Source organism: Mustela erminea, chromosome 20 (assembly GCF_009829155.1).
Source record: "Mustela erminea isolate mMusErm1 chromosome 20, mMusErm1.Pri, whole genome shotgun sequence".
Classification (NCBI taxonomy): domain Eukaryota; kingdom Metazoa; phylum Chordata; class Mammalia; order Carnivora; family Mustelidae; genus Mustela; species Mustela erminea.
The window spans coordinates 16,620,500-16,639,928 of NC_045633.1; the positions used below are offsets into that span (position 1 = coordinate 16,620,500).

Genomic DNA, 19,429 nt, shown 5'->3' on the forward strand with positions numbered 1-19,429 from the left:
AGAGGCTTTAACCCACTGAGCCACCCAGGTGCCCCGGTGTGTGTTATCTTGATTTTATTTTGGAATTGCCACACATACATATTTACACACTCTAGTCCTTGGTAACTCTGCTTCCTCCTGGGTCACCCTCACCCCACCCCTAACACACACAAAACACCAGCTCTCATGAAGTTCCCACTCCCTGGTACTTCGGCCAAAAGCAACGGGGCAAAACGGGCATAATTCTCAGACCCCTTGTCTCAAAGGAGTGCCAGCCTGGATGAAACCCTTCTCTCTGGGTTTCCCCAGAAAGATGACTGGGTGGTGTTTCACCCCAACAGGTACCCCCACATCCATGCAAAGAACTTGGGTTCTCTTCCTGCTTTGGGAGAAAAGACCCGAGTTCTGTCCCTTCACATTGCTGCTCACCCACAAAATAGAAGCCCAGGATTAGTCGTCACCCCGTCTCTGTCATGAACTGATGCTTCAAGTCTGCACGTACACACTTCTCTGGAGCTCAGGGCCGGCCCCCATCCCTCCCCAGGAAGCTCTGTTTTGGTGCATGGAAATGACTGGAAACGCAGTGCGATTTTCCAGAAAGAAACCCCCATTGTTCTGATCTGTGTTCACCAAAAAGCCAAATGGAATGAAGCCCAAACCTGGTGTCAGAGGGGCTTAGCCTAGAATGGTCACCCAAGCTGGTGAGCTCAAAGGCACATGTTGACTGCCCCAGTCCAGCTCCGGTCAGGCCCCCCCCCATTGACAGAGCCAAGACTTTGATCCCGTCGCAAATTTCTGCACCGCCCTGTGCTTCTAAGAGAAATAAACACTCAGAAAGCACGAACGGGGTGCCTTCTGTTTTCCCGTTAGGGCTTTCCACATACGGCTCAGGTAGAGAATCAGAATCTTCATGCAAAGCCCGGCAGCCCTGTGGGCCAAGAGGATTGGAATCTGAGGCTGAGTGTGGCATGCTGGTGGGCATCCGGCTCGGGACCGAACACATCACAGAGGAACAGAGAGAGGGGGACAGTGGGCTCCTCAGCCCCTGCCTTCACGCACCTCCAAGAAAGCATGACTGTCCTGGTTTCTCATTTATTCCTTTTAAGAACCTTACGGGGGCCTGAGAAGTAGTAAGGATTGAGTAAACATCGAAGATGATGATGATGGTGATGATGGTGATGATGGTGGGGTGGTGATGGTGATGATGATGGTGGTGATGATGGTGATGATGGTGGTGATGATGGTGATGATGGTGGTGATGTTCATGATGGTCATGATGATGGTGGTGATGGTGATGATGGTGATGGTGTTGATGATGATGGTGGTGACGTTCATGATGGTCATGATGATGGTGATGGTGGTGATGGTGATGGTGGTGATGGTAATGATGGTGATGATGATGGTGGTGATGGTGATGATGGTCATGATGATGGTGGTGATGGTGGTCTTGATGGTGGTGATGGTGATGATGATGGTGATGATGGTGATGATGGTGATGGTGGTATTGATGATGGTGGTGATGTTCATGATGGTCATGATGATGGTGGTGATGGTGGTGGTGATGGTGATGGTGATGATGGTGGTGATGATGGTGGTGATGGTAGTGATGATGATGGTAGTGGTGATGATGGTGGTGATGGTAGTGATGATGATGGTAGTGGTGATGATGGTGATGATGGTGATGATGGTGATGATGTTGGTGATGGTGATGAATGGGATCAAGATGGTGCCTGGCAAGGAGAAGGAAGAGGCATCATTAAGCTGTGTTCCCTGAGGACAGGAACAGTGTCTTACAAGCGTAGGACCTCATCAGTCTTGCCCTACCTTCCCAGGCACCTGGAACAGTCCCTCACAAGAGAAGATGCCATAGAAATATTTGTTGAATCATTGGACAGATGAGTTGAAGAACTTCTCTGTCCCTCTCCATCACCCAGCCTCGAGCAGATGCTCAATCCATATCCGTATCACTTGACATTCATAAGTGACCCACCTCGTGGGCGTGTTGAGCTCACAGACACTCTTGAGGCCTCTACTCTCTTTTCTTGGTAGCTTTTGGCCAAGGAGGGTGCGGACCACTGTCACCCAACAAGACATGGGAAAAGAACAGCCCGGATTGATGGAGGTTTCCAAAGACCCAGCCATGGAGTGCGCCCAGCCACCCTTGGGCCTGGCTGGAGTCCCTCTGGGAGGAGCCAAAGCTAATTTGGTGCCTTTTGGCCTTCCTCCTACACTTCCTGTAGGAATAAAAGCAACTTTGGTTTCCCCTCAGGCCTATAAATAATTCAGCCCCATTTGTGTGTCACTGAATCTCTTTCAGCAGGAAGCAGGCAAAGGTCGGGGCCAAGTAAGTATCTCTCCAATGTTTGTGCATAATGTTAAGGAGTATTTTTAGGGAAAATGGTGTTCAGAGGAGAGATGAAGAGAAACAGTGAGGAAGTTGTGTTCAAGCGTGGATATTCCCAAATGGATTAGCGGGGGGTTCCTACCTCAACGCCCCAGCCACCCCCACACACCCGGTCCCCAAAGGCAGTGGGCTCTAGCCTGCAGTGCTGACCTGGAGAGGGGTTCATTAGCATCACCCCCTTAAAATGGAACGGAGCTGCTTAAGCTTTTCCCAGCCCAGAAGGGAGCCCGAAGAGTTTATATCCTCATTCTGAAGCCTCCAGATGCTAGAAGGACTTTAAAAAATAAGAGAAGGAGAAAGGAAAGGTTCTTCCTGAGTAAGAATTAAATGCAGGAGTTGCCTGCCAGCAGAGGGCAGGAGACAAGATTATGGGGCTTTGAAGATGCCTGGTTGTGTGATCTCAGGCAAAGGACTTATTACGAGGATTCCAATTCAGAAGCTTTGGCGTGATGGAAATGCTCCCTACTGTTAGATATTCTTTGAAATATATTCTAGGCCGTGATTTCCAATGGCTGGCCTTCCAGAAGTATGTGATGTGGTTTTGATCTGTCAGGAATGCCTCAAGAATTCTGCTTTGTGGGTGTCGGCGCTTGCTTGTTCCCTGGTCTGTTGTTCCGTGTACTCTCACTGCTTCTCCTGTCCCTCCCCGTCTCTTGTCCCTCTTTGGGACCTCAGGGAAGAGGAGGAGGGGCTGGGTGTGCTCCTTCCTTATCTTGGTGCTATCCCCTGAAACCGATGAGCCAGAGAATAAGGCCCCCACGAGGGCAGCTCACTGTAGGATAAATAAATTCCACCCCTAAGAAGAACACCAGGAACAGAGAACGCCATCTTGGTCATGAAGACCTTGAGGCTTCAGAGAAAGGATGTGAACCCCTTGAGAAAATGCATCTAGAACAGGGTTCCTTCCCCTGGGATCCACAGAGCCTCTAGGTGTCCTGGCTCTAATTTTGGGAGTCCATGGACTTGAATGGGAACAAATTAGGAAAAAATTTTCAGTGACCTCTACCTGGATGTTTCCATTTCCTTCAACTGAACAGAGACAACCAGGCATGGTAGGACTTACTTTATCATGACTTTGTTCCCAAGGGAAAGCCAACACACCTTCCCGTCACGTTAAAATAGTTGTAGACATTGTAAAACATCGTCTGTGCTCAGTACAGCTCTGAAGTCTTGGTATTTATTAGATCTGTCAATGGATCTAGTCGTTTAATGCACTAGCGAGGAAGTATGTATATTAATTCTGTCACAAATTGGTATTTTTAAATACTTCGGCAGCAGTAAAATTGGTTCCCTATGTGATTGTGATTCTTTTATTTTATGCATTTTTTTAAAAAAGAACTTTTTTGAGAAGAGATCTGTCTTCACCCCTCTTACCTTTGCCCCATGCTGCCAAGAAAAGTTAACATTAGCGAAAGGCTACGCTGCCTTCCGAATGTGTCTGCCAGGAACTCAGAGCACGGGGCCCCTTCCTGGGGCCCCCTCAGTCTCCAAGCTCGTCCCGCCTTGTTCATGCTTCACTTACCATCTCCTGCCCTTCCTCCATGTTATCCAGGCCAATTAAGAGGAGGAGGAGGAGGAGAAGGAGGGGGGGAAAAAAAAGCAACAAGAACCCCAACAGTACGCCTTGCAGCTGACCTAGTTCTTCCCTAGGAGCTCACATCCACCCCGTCTGGCGGGTTTAGAGTACTAAAGAGGCCAAGGGTTTGGGCCCAAGCTACACAGCTAGCGACGAGTAGGTCCAGGGCTCCACGTTGCCCCGTGGCCCTCTGGCCTCTGGCAGCCATCCTATCCTCACCAGCCCGCCTGGTCTCTCTGCTTAACAGCCACCCTCCCAGAGCGTCGTGACACCCAAATTGGCTTATCTTTATCTTTATCCAAGGTGGTTTATTCTGTGCAGTTTTCATAGAAGGAGACCGAAGTTTGATGGGGAAGTCTTAATATCTAGAGGACCATGTCCATGGCACTGGGGCAGGAGCTGTCTTGGCTGGCTAGAGCATATCAGTTAGGACCCGTGAGGTATGCTGCAAAAACAAATGACCCCAAAAGCCCAAAGACTTGACAGCAAAAATATTTGTCTCTCGCTCATGTTCCGTGTCTCTCAGAGCCCGCCGGGGCTGTGTTCTGTGGCTTCTCTCTAGGACCTACAAGCCCTCACAATCGGGGGCACAATCTCAGCCACAATCTTTTGGCCGAGGAGAAAAAAGAACTTGGCTCTTAAACCTTCCGCTCGGACGGGACTCGGGGTACTCCTACTCATGTTTCATTGGCCAAGGCAAGTCCAAAGTGTGGTATTTTGGGGGGAGGGCAAGGAAGCCAAGATGCTAGTAAGTGATGCAACTAGTTTGGGGGAAAGCACAGAGAAAGGGGCTCCCTTCTGACTACAAGCTAGATGGCTGCAGGTTTGACCTCCGGCGATCAATCCCATATTTACAAGACCGACCCTGCTGCCTCTGATCTGCGTGCATCATAACCTTAACAACTGTGATGACGGCAAATTGCCTTTTAAAATTATTGCCGCTTTCAGGGGCGCCTGGGTGGCTCAGTGGGTTAAAGCCTCTGCCTTCAGCTCAGGTCATGATCTCAGGGTCCTGGGATCGAGCCCCTGCATTGGGCTCTCTGCTCGGCAAGGAGGCTGCTTCCCCCTCTCTTTCTCTCTGTGCCTCTCTGTCTACTTGTGATCTCTCTCTGTCAAATAAATAAATAAAATCTTTAAAATTATTGCCACTTTCAGAGAGTGTGTTTAGAGCAGAAAGCTCCTCCCCTGTTCCCTTCTCCCCTCGGCTCTGACAGGTGGCACCTCTGAGACTCTGATACGAGACTCTTAATACTCCTGGTTCGTCGTCTCTGTTGTCCCAACCATGGCCCAGGACACACAGTGGCCGTGCAACATAGACACAGCCACTCGCCCCGAAATGCTGCCCATTTGCTCACCCTCTGAAGGCAGCATCCACACCCGCCCAGCAGACACTCTTCCTGAACCCTGATCTCTAACGAAGGGACTGCTCTGGGCTCATCCCTGTCCCCTCTGAACTGAAATGCCCCATGGAGAGAGAATGCCGATGTGGCAAGCTGGGTTAGCAGAAGGAGCTGGGGAGCTGTGGCCAGAATGGTTTTCTTCTTTCCCGCTGATGAATGAGAAGGTGGCCGGGCTCGCTTCCGTCTGAGGCAGGTCGTGGTGGACAAGCGTTCGTGATGTGATCGGGGCATGGATTTTCTCGTTCCTTCGCTCACTGAACCGTGCCGGCTCTGTCAAGCCTTGTGCAAGGTGGATGGAAGGACAAAGAGCTTGGCTTCAGGGAAAGTCCGTGGGTGATGAACTTGCTGCGATGACGTAATGTCATGGGATGGTGGGGACGTGTGACGGAGACAAGTCAGAGAGGTTCAGGGGTGCGTACCAGCCCACAGGTAGTTTCATTCGTTCGGCTCATTTTCCCCACCAGGTTATTATGTCAAGTGCACAGCAATGTTGATTCATTAACATTCTCCTAATCATGATCTGGTACTGATCGGTCCTTCCCTCCGTGCATCTGTCCATCCCTGAGTCCCTCTAATTCTTCGTTCATTTCAAAGTAAGTTGCAGACATCAGGATCCTTCCTCCTAAACACGACGGCACGATCGTCGTTCAGTAGAGTTTAATGTTTGTCTCTGCATTTTTTTTGTGTGCAGAATTTACATCCGTTGAAATAGACACGTGTCAGGCATACATTCCCTCGGCTTTGACAAAACCATCTATCAACATAATCCAAACCCCTCTGAAGATACGGGAGATCTGAAAGGGTCCTCTCTCCCTTCCCGGTCAATCCTTGCCCTTGTCACTGCTGAGTGTTGCTTGTTCTAGAATTTCAAAGAAGTGGATGTACTCCACATGTCCTTTTATGTGCCTGCCTTCTGCTCAGCACTTTGTTTCCAAGAGTCATTCATTTTCTAAGTGTACCAGTAATTCGTTCCCTTCCGTTGCTGAGTCATGTTTGGTGGAATAAATGTTTGTTTAATGCACTTTCTACAAGGCAACTTTCAGAATTAAGCGTTACATTTTATTTTATTTTATTTTTTAAAGATTTTATTTATTTGACAGACAGAGATCACAAGTAGACGGAAAGGCAGAGAGAGAGAGAGAGAAAAGCAGGCTCCCTGATGAGCAGAGGGGCTGATGCGGGACTCGATCCCAGGACCCTGAGATCATGACCTGAGCCGAAGGCAGCGGCTTAACCCACTGAGCCACCCAGGCGCCCCAATTAAAGAACATACATTGAGTGTTTTTCTAATTCACTGACATCTAAAAATTGGGAGCTTTCACAAAAAAATCTAGAGGGGGCCCTGGGTAGCTCAGTCGGTTGAGCGTCTGACTCTTGGTTTGGGCTCAGGTCATGATCTCATGGGTCATGGGATCAAGCCCTGTGTCAGGTCCATGCTCGGCAGGGAGCCTGCTTCTCCCTCTCCTCATCTTCCTGTGGTCCTCAAAGCTCCCTACTGATCCCGTCTGGGCAACTTCATTCATTTACGTCCCCTGTCTGCCCCAAAGGTAGATGATTTTCTGACTCTTGTCAGTAGTGACCAAGTGCTCCAAAGTGATCATAAGGGGCGCTTGGGTGGCTCAGCCGGTTAAGCATCTGCCTTTGACTCAGGTCATGATCCCAGAGTCCTGGGCTTGAGCCCTACGTTTGGGCTCCCTGCTCAGCAGGGTGTCTGTTTCTCCCTCTCCTCCCCATCTGTGCTCCCCCTCACTGTCCTTGTCTCTGTCTCTGTCTCTCTCAAATAAATAAAATCTTTAAAAAGGGGGGGATAGATTTATGAAGGAGGGGACAAGTAAATGAAAGTGATCTCCTTGGCTGTGTTGCACCCGAGATCCCACATTCCAGAAAGAGGAAGACCCTCGCTTTGGAATCAGTTACACCTACGTCCAGACGCCATCTCTATGTCGCATTGTCTTGGGCACCCGTCCCTTCACTTCTCTCTTCTGTGCTATGCGGATACAAAAACGCGAACTTGCCAGTTGCCCGAGGGATCGATGAAATAACATATTTAGCCTGCCGAGCACCCCGGGATGGTAGTTTATAATCATTGACGTCATCATTATTATCATTAGCTGGTTCTCTGCAAGAGAGGAGGTCAGCCCGTTTTTCATCCTGTCTTTCCAGTCCAGTGCAGCAGTTTGGAACCTCTGAATTCTGAGAGACTGTGGTTGCGCCTAACGGAGGGGATGCATTTCTTGATGAATGTCCTCCTTTCTCACCTGAGTTGGGTCCCAGATAGAAGCCATCGCAAAAGCAGAATCCAGGCAAATAGGCAGGAACTTCCTTTCTCATGTTTGAGAGGAGTCGGGACGAAAAGACGGGAGATCTGTAGAGACCAAGGGTGGAGAATGTCAGAGGAGAAACGCCAGCAGCAGACCCCAGTACGTACAGGACATTAGCGTATACGGATATCACACTCCCATCAGTGGGAGAGAGACTGATTACTCCATAAAGGTAACAACTGGGAAAGCATCTGGAGAGAGAGAAAGGGGGATCCTCATTCCGCACCTTGCACTGAAATCCCCGATGGAGAGCCGAGACCTAAACATAACATAATGCAGCCATTAAAATACGAACAGAAAACAGAAAGGGTTTTCTTTTTTTCTTTTTTTTTTTAATAAAATCTTGTTGAAAAGAAAACATGAAGCACTACTACACGTTAGCATCCATTTATAAAAGAGAGATGCCTTTGAACAAATAGATAAGCAATGTCTGCCTTTAAAAGCCACCGAGTTTAAAAAGATTTACGACATAGTGGGGAAAATATTTATGCAAAGCGGAAGGAAAGGTCATTTGCTAAATGGAAAGAAATCCTGTACATCCGTTCAAAAAAGGCCAGCAGCTCAATGAAAAAATGGACCAAATGTCCTTCGTTTAAAAATAAAATATCAGGGCTCCTTGGTGGCTCAGTGGGTTAAGCCTCTGCCTTCAGCTCAGGTCATGATCTCAGGGTCCTGGGATCGAGTCCCGCATCGGGCTCTCTGCTCAGCAGGGAGCCTGCTTCCTCCTCTCTCTCTGCCTGCCTCTCTGCCTACTTGTGAGCTCTGTCTAATAAATAAACAAAATCTCTAAAAACTAAAATAAAATATTAATAGCTCTTTAACACCTGAAAATACGCTCACTCGCTAAGTTTTAAGACACATAGATATCAAAGCTGGAATCTCATCTCGAACTTCTCCGTTGCCACTGTGTTCTGCACTAGATTCCCTAACGCGTTGATCTTAGAACTTGCAGTTTGTACCACGCTCTCCCCACTTCCCTCACCCCTACCCCTGGCAACTGCCATTTTACTCTGTTTCTGTAAGTTTGGCTTTTTTTTTTTTTTTTTAGATTCCCCGTGTAAGTGAAATCATACAGTATTTGTCTTTGACTTATCTCACTTAGCCTCATACCCTCAAGGTCCAGCCGTGTTGTCGCAAATGGTCACAATTCCTTCTTTTTTTCTTTTTAAAGATTTTATTTATTTATTTGACAGAGAGATCATAAGTAGGCAGAAAGGAGGAAGTAGGCTTCCCGCTGAGCAGAGAGCCCAACTCGGGGCTCGATCCCAAGACCCTGGGATCATGACCTGAGCAGAAGGCAGAGGCTTTAACCCACTGATCCACCAGGTGCCCCTAGCAATTGCTTCTTTTATGGCTGAATTATACTCCATTGTCTGTCTCTGTGTGCGTGTCTATCACGTTTTCTTTATCCGCGCATCTGGTGATGGACAACTGACATTGTCTCCGTGTCTTGACTATTGGGAATAATGTAGACATGGGGGCTACCGATCGCTCTCCAACAGAGTGATTTCGTTTCCTTTACATAAATGCCCAGAAGTGGGATTGCTGCATCATAGGGCCGTTTTATTTTTACTTCCTTGAGGAACCTCCATACTGTTTCCCATGGTGGCTGCACCGGTTTGCAGTCCTACCAACAGTGGCCCAAACTCTCGAAATTAAAAAATGCACATACTCGGTGACCCAGAAACTCCCCCGGGGAAAGTTATCCTGCAGTCCCACTCGGACTCGTGGGAGATGCTGCAAAGACAAAGGTTATGGGCGGTATTGCTGGCAGGAGCGAAACAGCAAGGATAACCTAAAAGCTATAAATAAGTTTTGGGGAAGATAGATTATGGTACATCCTGGAAATGGAATACTGCTTTGGAGCAATATAGAACAATCCCCCAGACATATTGTTAAAATTGACCAGGGTGGGAGGGGGCCAGTACAGAATGGTGACTGTAGTCAGCGTCCGCCGGGCGCGGGGGAGGGAGGGAGGGCGGGCAGCGGATAACGCACGCGTGCGCAGCTGTTTCTGGAAAGACATAGGAGAGACCAGCATCAGTAGTTGACTCTGGACAGGGAAGCTGCCGTGCGGAGGCTGCGAACCCTTTTAAATTTTACGCCATGTGCATGGATTACCTATTCATTTTTTTCTTAATTTAAAAGAGAGTACAGTTGCTATCTCTGGGCCTTTTAAACAGGGATGACTGTTTCAGCAGACTATCACAAAGAATGCGCAAGCATTGTTAGAATGGTCCAAATATATTCTCCTATAACCCGGGAATTCTAGGAATTTCCTGAAATACATCCGCACCAGCTAATTCCATCGCACTCAAGATGCGGAAAGAGTGTCTCTTAGATGTGTCGAAGCATCGCAGGCTTTTGACCTCCAGGTCTCCAAATCCATTAGCACAGAGCAGAAGGGAGTCGCTCGGGGTCCCCCAGTCTCCCTCCGTGGCCTCCAGAGCACGCAGGACCTCATCCCGGCCACAGTTGATGGTCACCCAAGTCCCAGGGACCATCACACACACAGGCCTGGAGAACAGAAGGCGATTCTTAACATAAATGGAATTTGGAGCTATTTCCAAAGCTAGAACGCATTCAGACCGTAATGGGAAGGCATTTTTAGCTTCCAAATGGTAACTGACATTTGAGGGTTTACAATCTGCCAAGCTTCGACATGAATTCTCTCTTCTCGTTTTTACCATGATGATGACTCTCGTCTTTTCCATTTCCAGGTGAAGCCGCGGGTGCTCAGAGATGTTCGTCCGAGGTCACCAAGTAAGACTCAGACTCAGGCCGGCTGACTCCAGAAAGACTTCCCTCTGTCCGCCCTACACCCACTTTTAAAATCACCAAGCCTTGCCTCCCACCTGCCCGTGGCCACCCTCTTGCACAGCAAAGCTCCAGGTGAGTACACAGTGGGTGGCTGGGGGGTAGGAGAGCGGAGGAAGGTCTCCCTCAGGGGGAGCAAATCATCTGTTCCTCTCTCTTTGCGACACCACCCGTGTCTCCAAGCAGCAAGGTCAAGGTGTGCCCTGAAACCCGTGAGGGCAGACGTGGTGGTCAGGGACCGGGTTTCTGTGATGACCACTTCCTAGCCATGTAACTACAGCTCCCCAGAGAAACAGAACCAAATCGGTAGAGAAAGAGAGAGAGAGACAGTGGGGAGAGAGAGGGGTTTATTAAAAGGGATTGGCTCATGCAATTAAGGAGGCTGAGGAGTCCCTTGATCTGCTGTCTACAAGCTGGAGACCCACAGAGGCAAGAGATGTTGTTCCAGCCCAAACCCAAAGGCCTGAGAAACCCAGGAGCCAAAGGCACCTGTCGAGTCCAACTGCAAAGGCCAAGAACCAGACTTGCCCATGTCTGAGGGCAGGAGAAGACGGCCATCTGAGCTCTGGCACAGAGAGCAAGTCTGCCCTTCCTCTGCCTTTTTGTTCTACTTGGGCCCTCAGCACAGCAGACGATGCCCCCCACATGGGTGAAGGCAATCTTCTTACTCAGCTGATTTGGATGCTACCCAGGTTAACCACCGTTCGGAACATTGTTGCTCTCTCGTACAACGCTTCTGTCCGGCCCAACTCTTGGTGGCTCTCTCCTGTTCATCTCCACCACCCAGCACACAGTAGGTCCTCACCCAGGCTGGCCTGGCACACAGTAGGTCCTCAGAGTGGGTGTTTGGATGGAACAGAATCCATTGTAGCCTTAACATCTTTAAGTGGTTGGAGTTGCCCGTGTGACCTTACGTGTTAGCTCTGCAGAGGGTCAGGGCACCACTGGGAGGGACACTTTGTTGTGGCGGAAGGTGGCTGGCCGTCCGGGGCCAGGGGCTAGAGAGATGGTTCCAGATGCCCAGAATTCATCTCCTCTGAAACCACCCCCTGTGGCAAAACTTCCCTCTCCTATGAGCCTGTGCCTCTAACGTCTTTACAACAAGAATTGTTCTTCAGGCTTTTACTCCACAATCAGCAAAGAAGATTTAAAATAGCACCAAAACAGAGGTCTGGGGACTCAAATCCATGCTACGCCGGGAGGCGCCGAGACGGCAGGAACCTCCAATACCGTTCGGGGATTCTGAACCTTGTGGCAGGTTAGGATCTCCGGGAGAAGTTTTATAAAAATTTCTAACGGAATCAGACTTTCTGGAATGGGGCCCACTGTCGGTATTTTTAAAGCTCCCTGGAGACCTGACTGTGCAGCTGCAGAAGGAGCACCAGTGGGTTAACCCCCAACATCCTCCTCCTTTTTAAGGGGAAACATGCCTAACGTCACATTGACCATGAGCCGTTATGACGCGAGCTGCTCGATGGCCGTCCGTGTATCCCGCAGTGTCGTGTAACCACTACCTCTGCCTCATTCCCAGACTCGTCCGGCATCCCCGAAAGGAAACCCCATACCCACTCAGCAGGCAGCCCCAGTTCCCTTTTGCCCCAACCGCCGGGAATCTCTCATCTATGTTCTATCTCTGTGGATTCACCTGCTCCGGAAATCCCACCGGGACGACGTCACACAGCCTGGGACCTTCCCTGTCCGGCGCCTTCAGGGGTCTCGTGTCTTCAAGGTTCACACACGTGGCAGCCTGTGTCAGGACGTCATTCCTTCTCCGGGGGCGGGTCTCCCAGGTACAGAGCTACCGCATTCTGTTTATGCACTCGCCTGTCCGCGGACCTCTGGGTTGCTGGCAGACCTCTGGGTTGCTGTTCGTCACCTCCTATGAAAGCAGGGAAGGGAGGTGCAGTGAGCCCAGGAGGCTCCCAAGAGTCACACGGCTCTGGAAGCAGACCGGGGAGCGGACCCTTGTCTCTTGATTCCCACACAAGCTCGCCTCTGACTCCCCTGCCTCCCCATGAGTGTGTCTGCTCCCTGATGAGTGTGTCAGCAGCCCGGTGGGTGTATCAGGCCCCTGCTGAGTTGAAAGGGGCCCCTGAGGGCCAGCTCTGTGTGCACCGGGAGGCATCGCATCTGCTCGGCTGCCGCGTGGGGAGGACGCAGGTGGAGAGTGAGAAGCGCACCCGGGCCACGTTCTGACCCCTTGTCCATCAGCTCCCTGCCCTGGGCCAGCCCACACAGCCCCCCCCCACCCCGAATCTCAAGCCAGAGCCCTCAGGAGCAAGCAAGGCGAGACCTTCAGGAGGGGACCCCAGGAGCCCGAGGGAGGGTGCAGGGAAGAGAGGCAGGGAAGGAGAGGAACCGGGGGGGTGCCCAGTCTGGTCCCCAGCAGGCATCTCTGCAAGATGGCGCCCCTGGGTTGCCCCACTTGTAGGGAAAAGACACTGGGGTGTTCACCCTCCAATCCCCCACCCGTCGGGGCTCCTGGGGCTTTAACCCCATGCTGCCTGTGGGTGGGGATGTGGCTCTCACGCAGAGAGCCACGAGGCGAGGGCATGGGCACTGACATAACCTGCTCTCACCTCTGTTTCCTTCTCCGTGAGAGGATCTGCAGGTGAGGTCATGGATAAAGGTCCGTTTACGCAACAAGCATATATTGAGCACCTGCTGTGTGCCAGGCGTCCTACTGAGGGCTGTGGATGCAGAGAGAGATGACGGGTGGTCTTAGTCCATTCGGGCTGCAGTGACAAAATACCACAGACGGGTTGGGGGGGAGGCGCTTAAACCACAAACATTGATTTGTTGTGGTTCTGGAGGCTGGAAGTCCAAGGTCAGGGTGGTGGCAGATCTGGTCTCTGGGAAGAAGCTCGTCCTGGTTTGAAGACGGCCGCCTTCTCACTGGGTGCCCCCACGGAAGAGAAGGAGAAAGGGTTAGTTCTCTTCTCCACCACAGGGGGCTTCGCCGGCACGACCTGATCACCTCCCAAAGGCCCACCTCCCCATACCTGAGGGGCTTCAACGTAGGAGTTTTGGGGAGACCAGGCTTCAGTCCACAGTGGAAGCCGTTCCCCCCCATTTGGCAAACTCACAGTCTAATGTGGCTGAACGAGACCTCCCCTCCCTTCTGATGCGGAAGGACCGGAACATGCCCAAAGTTCCGGCTCCGTCACTCGGGGGAGACACACTCATCACGGTGGAGAGCCCAGCCGCCCGCTGAATCACAAACTTACACACCCATCCTGACTCACCTCCCTTCACCTCTTCTCGGAGCCAGGCGCTAAGAGGAACAGGCTGGTCCAGGCCCCAGTTCTGTTGACCAGCTGCACAGATCCCCCCGCCCGCCTCAGCCCTGTGATGGGCACGTCTCTCCCCTCTCTCTCCCTGCAGAGCCTCCGAGAGCTCATGCAGGACAGATGCCAAGTGGTCAGCCTTTCAGCCATTTTCAATCTCGGGAACCTCCAAAAATAGCTAAACTCTAATGCATATTTCAGGTTAGACTTGTTTATTTTCCCTCTCTCTGAGCCAGCAAGCTAATTTCCCCAGAGGGAGAAGGCAAGCAAAGGCTGCTGCCAGAAAACAGAAGAATCGGCTTAAGCTTCTCCCTTGATTGCCTGTGGGGAGATGCCTCCCGGGCTCCATGTCTCAGGGCTCTGAAAAAGGCCCAGAGACCGGGACCTTTCCATTGCGTGAGCAAGACATTTGCATAAGGCCAACCGCACATCCCAGTCGCTGCCTCACTCTGGACGTAGACTTCCAGCCTCTCAGCTTGCAAGAGGAGAATCTGGGGCCAGCCAGGCACCAGCCTTGATCTTCTCTTAGTAGCCAGGCTGGGGGAAAAATAAAACAGAAACAGAACTACTGTGGTTTAAATTCCAAAGTAAGGAAGGACCCTGGTAGACCAGGTGTCTACACAGCTGGGGCCAAGGATGGAAGGATGATGGGGGGGCGGGGGGGTCTTGGGTGCAGAATTAGCAGACAGATGTACCATTTGGATGTGTTCCTACCACAGAAGCTTAGCTATATTGAACCAGAATGGAGGGTGGTAAAAACACAAGCTAGAAATGCTTGAATTCCCCATCCACGGGCTGCTGGAGAGTCGTGGCTCACCTTGAGACCGAGAAGGTTGTGGGCCCAGACATCTGCACAGACTTTCCTTCTGCTAGCAGAGATGTTTGGGTAAGGACGGCCTGCCAGTCCCCCCAGGTCCTTCCTGTCTGAGGCCCTCAGTGGCTCCGACGGAAACCTCATTCTCCTTGGGTCTGAAGGGGCTGCGTGATTCCAGACCCTTCAAAAATGATATGCAGAACTTGAACTTCAGAAAGAACGAGACGGTGGGAAAACATCGGGGCACTGACCCTTTGCCTGGGAGCTTCATAGAGATCTGGGTAGAAGGCAGCCCCAGTCTCCCTCTCCCAACCGCAGAAAATCCAGGACATCCATGCAGAAGGAGATCTGGTGACCCGAATCATCGCCGCCGAGATAAGCTTAAACCAACTCACCACTGTGTCCCACAGAGTCTTCCAAATCCGTGGGAGGTGGTAAAATGACCAAAGCCACAAGATCGGAAGCTCTTTTTCTTTTCTCTAGAGACGTTCTGGAAAGCATGACCTCTGAAAAGAAGGGATCCAGAACCTCAAGGGTAGGAGCAAAAGAGGAGGGTAAAACCAGGGCGGCCTGGCCCTAATTAGCCAGTATTTTCCCTTTGGGAATCCACACTGCTGTGTACCTTCCGGGCACCTGACACCTCGCTCGTTGCGTCCACACCTGTTGACTGCACATGGAAGGTATTAATATTCTACTTTGGGGAAAATCTTGTCCCTTAAATGTTTTTTGTTTTTTTGTTTTTTAGTCTCAATTTTCACGAGAAGAAAACTAGACTGAGAACATTCAAGTGACAGGGCGCCCGGGTAGCCCGGTCTCTTGAAACTCTGACTCTTGATTTCGGCTCTGGTCATGATCTCAGGTCATGGGATTGAGCCCCAGGTCGGGCTCCATGCTCAGCCGGGATCCTTTTTCTCTCCCTCTCCCCCAGCCCCTCCCCCTGCCCACACTGGTGTTGTGTGCGCACGCTCACCCTCAAGACAATAAACAGATCATTAAAAAGGAAAGAAAAAAAGAAAAAGTTCAAGTGGCCTGTCCAAGGTTGCTCAGGCCATAGATGACGGAGTCAGTATTTGAATCTGTATCTGAAGCTGAATGAACTCTTCCCACCGCCCTGCTTTAGAAGAAATGCAAGTGCCAGGGAAAATCACAACCGCATTCTTAAGGTGGTCCCACAAAGCGGTTTCTTTCACGGCTCTGCTAGTCAGCACCCGGTGCCAAAAGGCAGCATTTGCTTTTCTCTCTCTTGTCTCTCCTCTGCCTGGAAACCTCATTTGCATGAGGTCTGAAACAATACTTTTGGCTCATCCTCTTAGGAAACAGTGGAGGACGGAGAGACTAGCTCTTTCTGGAGACTGCCAACGTCTAAATCAAAATTTCTCCCTCCAGTAACGGGTGGTCAGGATGGACCTTGTCCAGTTTTTTTTTTTTTTTTTTCCTTCACTTCCAGGATGGTTGGTGTCTGTTCCACATGCCCTGTTTTTCTAGACAACTTCCTTTTGGAGAAGAGATGGCACATATGCACGGCTACCGTTGCTTCCCCAGCGTGGCCCATGACAGACATGTGTAATCAATCTCGGCATTGCATCCCCCAGATCCTGGCCTCCGCCTCAGTCTTCAGGTACTCAAGCACCAACCATCTCCTGCCAACCAAGGAAATCCACTTCCCGTCCTCCTTCTGTGGCACTGTTGCATCAAGCCGAGCTTCCAAACCAGCCTTTGCCCCAGAAGAACAATATATATCTCCCCTCTCTCCCGTTAATCGGCTGAATGCAAGACTCAGCTTAGAAAAGCCACTTCCTGACTTGTTGATTTTAGCCATTCTGACTGCTGTGAGGTGATATCTCATTGTGGTTTTGATTTGTATTTCCCTGATGCCGAGTGATATGGAGCACTTTTTCATGTGTCTGTTGGCCATCTGGATGTCTTCTTTGCAGAAATGTCTGTTCATGTCCTCTGCCCATTTCTTGATTGGATTATTTGTTCTTCGGGTGTTGAGTTTGCTAAGTTCTTTATAGATTTTGGACACTAGTCCTTTATCTGATATGTCGGATGCTGGCGAGGATGCGGAGAAAGGGGAACCCTCCTACACTGTTGGTGGGAATGCAAGCTGGTGCAACCACTCTGGAAAACAGCATGGAGGTTCCTCAAAATGTTGAAAATAGAACTGTCCTATGACCCAGCAATTGCACTACTGGGTATTTACCCTAAAGATACAAACGTGGTGATCCAAAGGGGCATGTGCACCCAAATGTTTATAGCAGCAATGTCCACAATAGCCAAACTATGGAAAGAAGTCCATCAACAGATGGATGTCCATCAACAGATGAGTGGATTAAGAAGATGTGGTATATATACACAGTGGAATACTATGCAGCCATCAAAAGAAATGAAATCTTGCCATTTGCGACAACATGGATGGAACTAGGGCGTATCATGCTTAGCGAAATAAGTCAAGCAGAGAAAGACAACTATCATATGATCTCCCTGATATGAGGAAGTGGTGATGCAACATGGGGGCTTAAGTGGGTAGGAGAAGAATCAATGAAACAAGATGGGATTGGGAGGGAGACAAACCATAAGTGAATCCTAATCTCACAAAACAAACTGAGGGTTGCTGGGGGGAGGGAAGTTGGGAGAAGGGCGGTGGGGTTATGGACATTGGGGAGGGTATGTGCTATGGTGAGTGCTGTGAAGTGTGTAAACCTGGCGATTCACAGACCTGTACCCCTGGGGATAAAAATATATGTTTATAGGGACGCCTGGGTGGCTCAGTTGGTTAAGCAGCTGCCTTTGGCTCAGGTCATGATCCCAGCGTCCTGGGATCGAGTCCCACATCGGGCTCCTTGCTCCGCAGGGAGCCTGCTTCTCCCTCTGCCTCTGCCTTCCACTCTGTCTGCCTGTGCTCGCTCTCACTCTCTCTCTCTCTGCAAATAAATAAATAAAATATTTAAAAATATATATATATATATGTTTATAAAAAATAAAAAATTAAAAAAAAAGAAAGAAAAGAAAAGCCACTTCCTATTAGAGAATCTCCGCTGTGAAACCATGTAACCTGGCCATGATTAATTAAATAGGAACAGAAATCATCCCAAGGTGAATTCCTCACAAGCCCATACCATGGGATTTCACCTAAATATTTGAATTCCCTTTGGAAATTTGAGCCGAATTCTAAAGCATCGCACACAGGAGGGCCTGAACGGCTCGTGGCCAAGGTCCCTTTGCAGTCAAGGGCACCAGTCCTGGGTCAGATTGGGAGCGTTAAGCCTGAACCTCCCCGCCACGCAGGTCTGTGCCGAGGTTCAGTGATGTGACGCGGCAGACTCTATACGGGAGCTCCAAACTCAAGGGCAGAAGGGGCTGCATTATTTATAGTTCCCCTTCAGCACGCCTCATGGGCGGATTGCACCATTCACCGTGACCTGTTGGGGAGGTACTTTGCCTCCCGCCCCCAGCCGCAGCAAGTTGAGAAAACAGGACTCCGGACCTGTCGGTGCTGCTTGAGTGAGACCAAGGATCTGGAGGGTCTGGAGGTGCAGAGCCCAGACTTGGAACGGGCTGTGATAAGACTCCGTATCATCCGAGCCCCCTCTTCTCCCCCACCAGAGCACAGGGGACACTGTGCGGAGGAATAAAGGCAAGAAGGAAGGAAGGAGAGAGGGAGAGAAAGCAAGTCACCCAGTGCATATGGGTTCCTCTTCCCTGTGCTTCCTACTCAGTAAATCGTGTGCTGATTTCTCTCTGCCTTGCCCCTCGAGAGTTATCATCAAGCTCTAATTTTGCATAGTGCCTGGGTTTCGCCACATATGTTCAAATTAAAGATAAACTCTCTTCAAGGGGAAATCATCCCTTTCAAAAGTGGAAGCCTACTTGAAATGTAAATGTTGCTTCCGTCCCCACCAAAGGAAGACTTCTGACTCACGCTGGAATCCAGTCTGTGCCTCCATGCCGCGTGCGTACCACCGCTCCCCACGCCTCTACCCTTGGCAGACATCACTAATCGATTGCGACTTGCCTTCGCTCAGAGGTGGGGAAGCAGCCTCAGAGTTGCCCGCTGTGCAGGGCTCCGGGAAGCCACTGTGGCCCACTGAGAGCTGAGGTGTGAGATAAAGGCTGGTTGCCAGCCTGCCATGGAATACCTACTCATACCAGGCGCTCAGCTTTGACTGCCGTGGATGACATAAAATCCTGCTTCCTATCTCCACTCTCCTCTGTCACAGGCTTTGGCTTTGCCCCAACACCCAAGCGTCACACCCCTTGCAACTCAAGCCCTGGCCAGCTTGTCCTAACCCCCTGGAGAGAAAGATTTTGACAAAGTTCGCCTATTGTAGAAACACGTTAATGAGAGTTGAGCTCCTCCTCGTCACCAAGCATCCTCACATCCGTGATCTCAGGTCATGAGTCAGATAGTCTTGGGAAGTGAGTATAGGAAGACCGTGAGATTTGACTCCAAGCCTAAATAGGTCCAAACCTTGACTCGGCGCATTACCCACTGGGAGTTTTCCCACATCGCTCTGTCCGCCCAGGCCACATCGTCTTTGTCTGGAGATCCAGCCGTGCCCACCTCCCAGGGCTGTTGCCAAAACTGCAGATCAGGCGCACAGGTGCTTGTCACAGTGTCAGACCATCAGAGCCTGCTGGCAGCAGTGGTGTTCATTAGAAGACGCCATCTCAGATGTGGTTTCCGAGAAGATTGTAAGATAAGGGTTTAAATACCGTGCATTTGTGAGGCGATCCTAGGAAGCATCCGAGGGTAGTAAGAGAAGGAAAGAGAACCAAGGGTATTTTTTGAGTTATTTTTTGAGTTGGTCCCCCTTGTGGGCTAGTGGGG

General features: G+C 50.4%; 2 long non-coding RNA genes across 8 annotated transcripts in view; one reads left to right on the forward strand and one right to left on the reverse strand.

Annotated features, from left to right (window-relative positions):
- The window catches only part of LOC116581082, a 76,114-nt gene that overhangs the window by 24,271 nt on the left and 32,414 nt on the right, over positions 1-19,429 (forward strand). For 4 of the 7 annotated variants that reach the window (XR_004281875.1, XR_004281874.1, XR_004281878.1 and 1 more), the window contains one exon: positions 10,401-10,572. This is a non-coding gene — a long non-coding RNA (uncharacterized LOC116581082). Of the gene's footprint in view, positions 1-10,400; positions 10,573-10,910; positions 11,182-16,045; positions 16,468-19,429 lie in introns of those variants that run through there. The other 3 variants (XR_004281876.1, XR_004281879.1, XR_004281880.1) reach the window with 3 other exon arrangements.
- On the reverse strand, positions 7,102-14,292 carry LOC116581083. Its single transcript, XR_004281881.1, has 4 exons — positions 13,743-14,292; positions 13,077-13,392; positions 12,143-12,376; positions 7,102-7,724 (listed from the first exon to the last, which is right to left on the reverse strand). It is a non-coding gene; the product is annotated as an uncharacterized LOC116581083 (long non-coding RNA).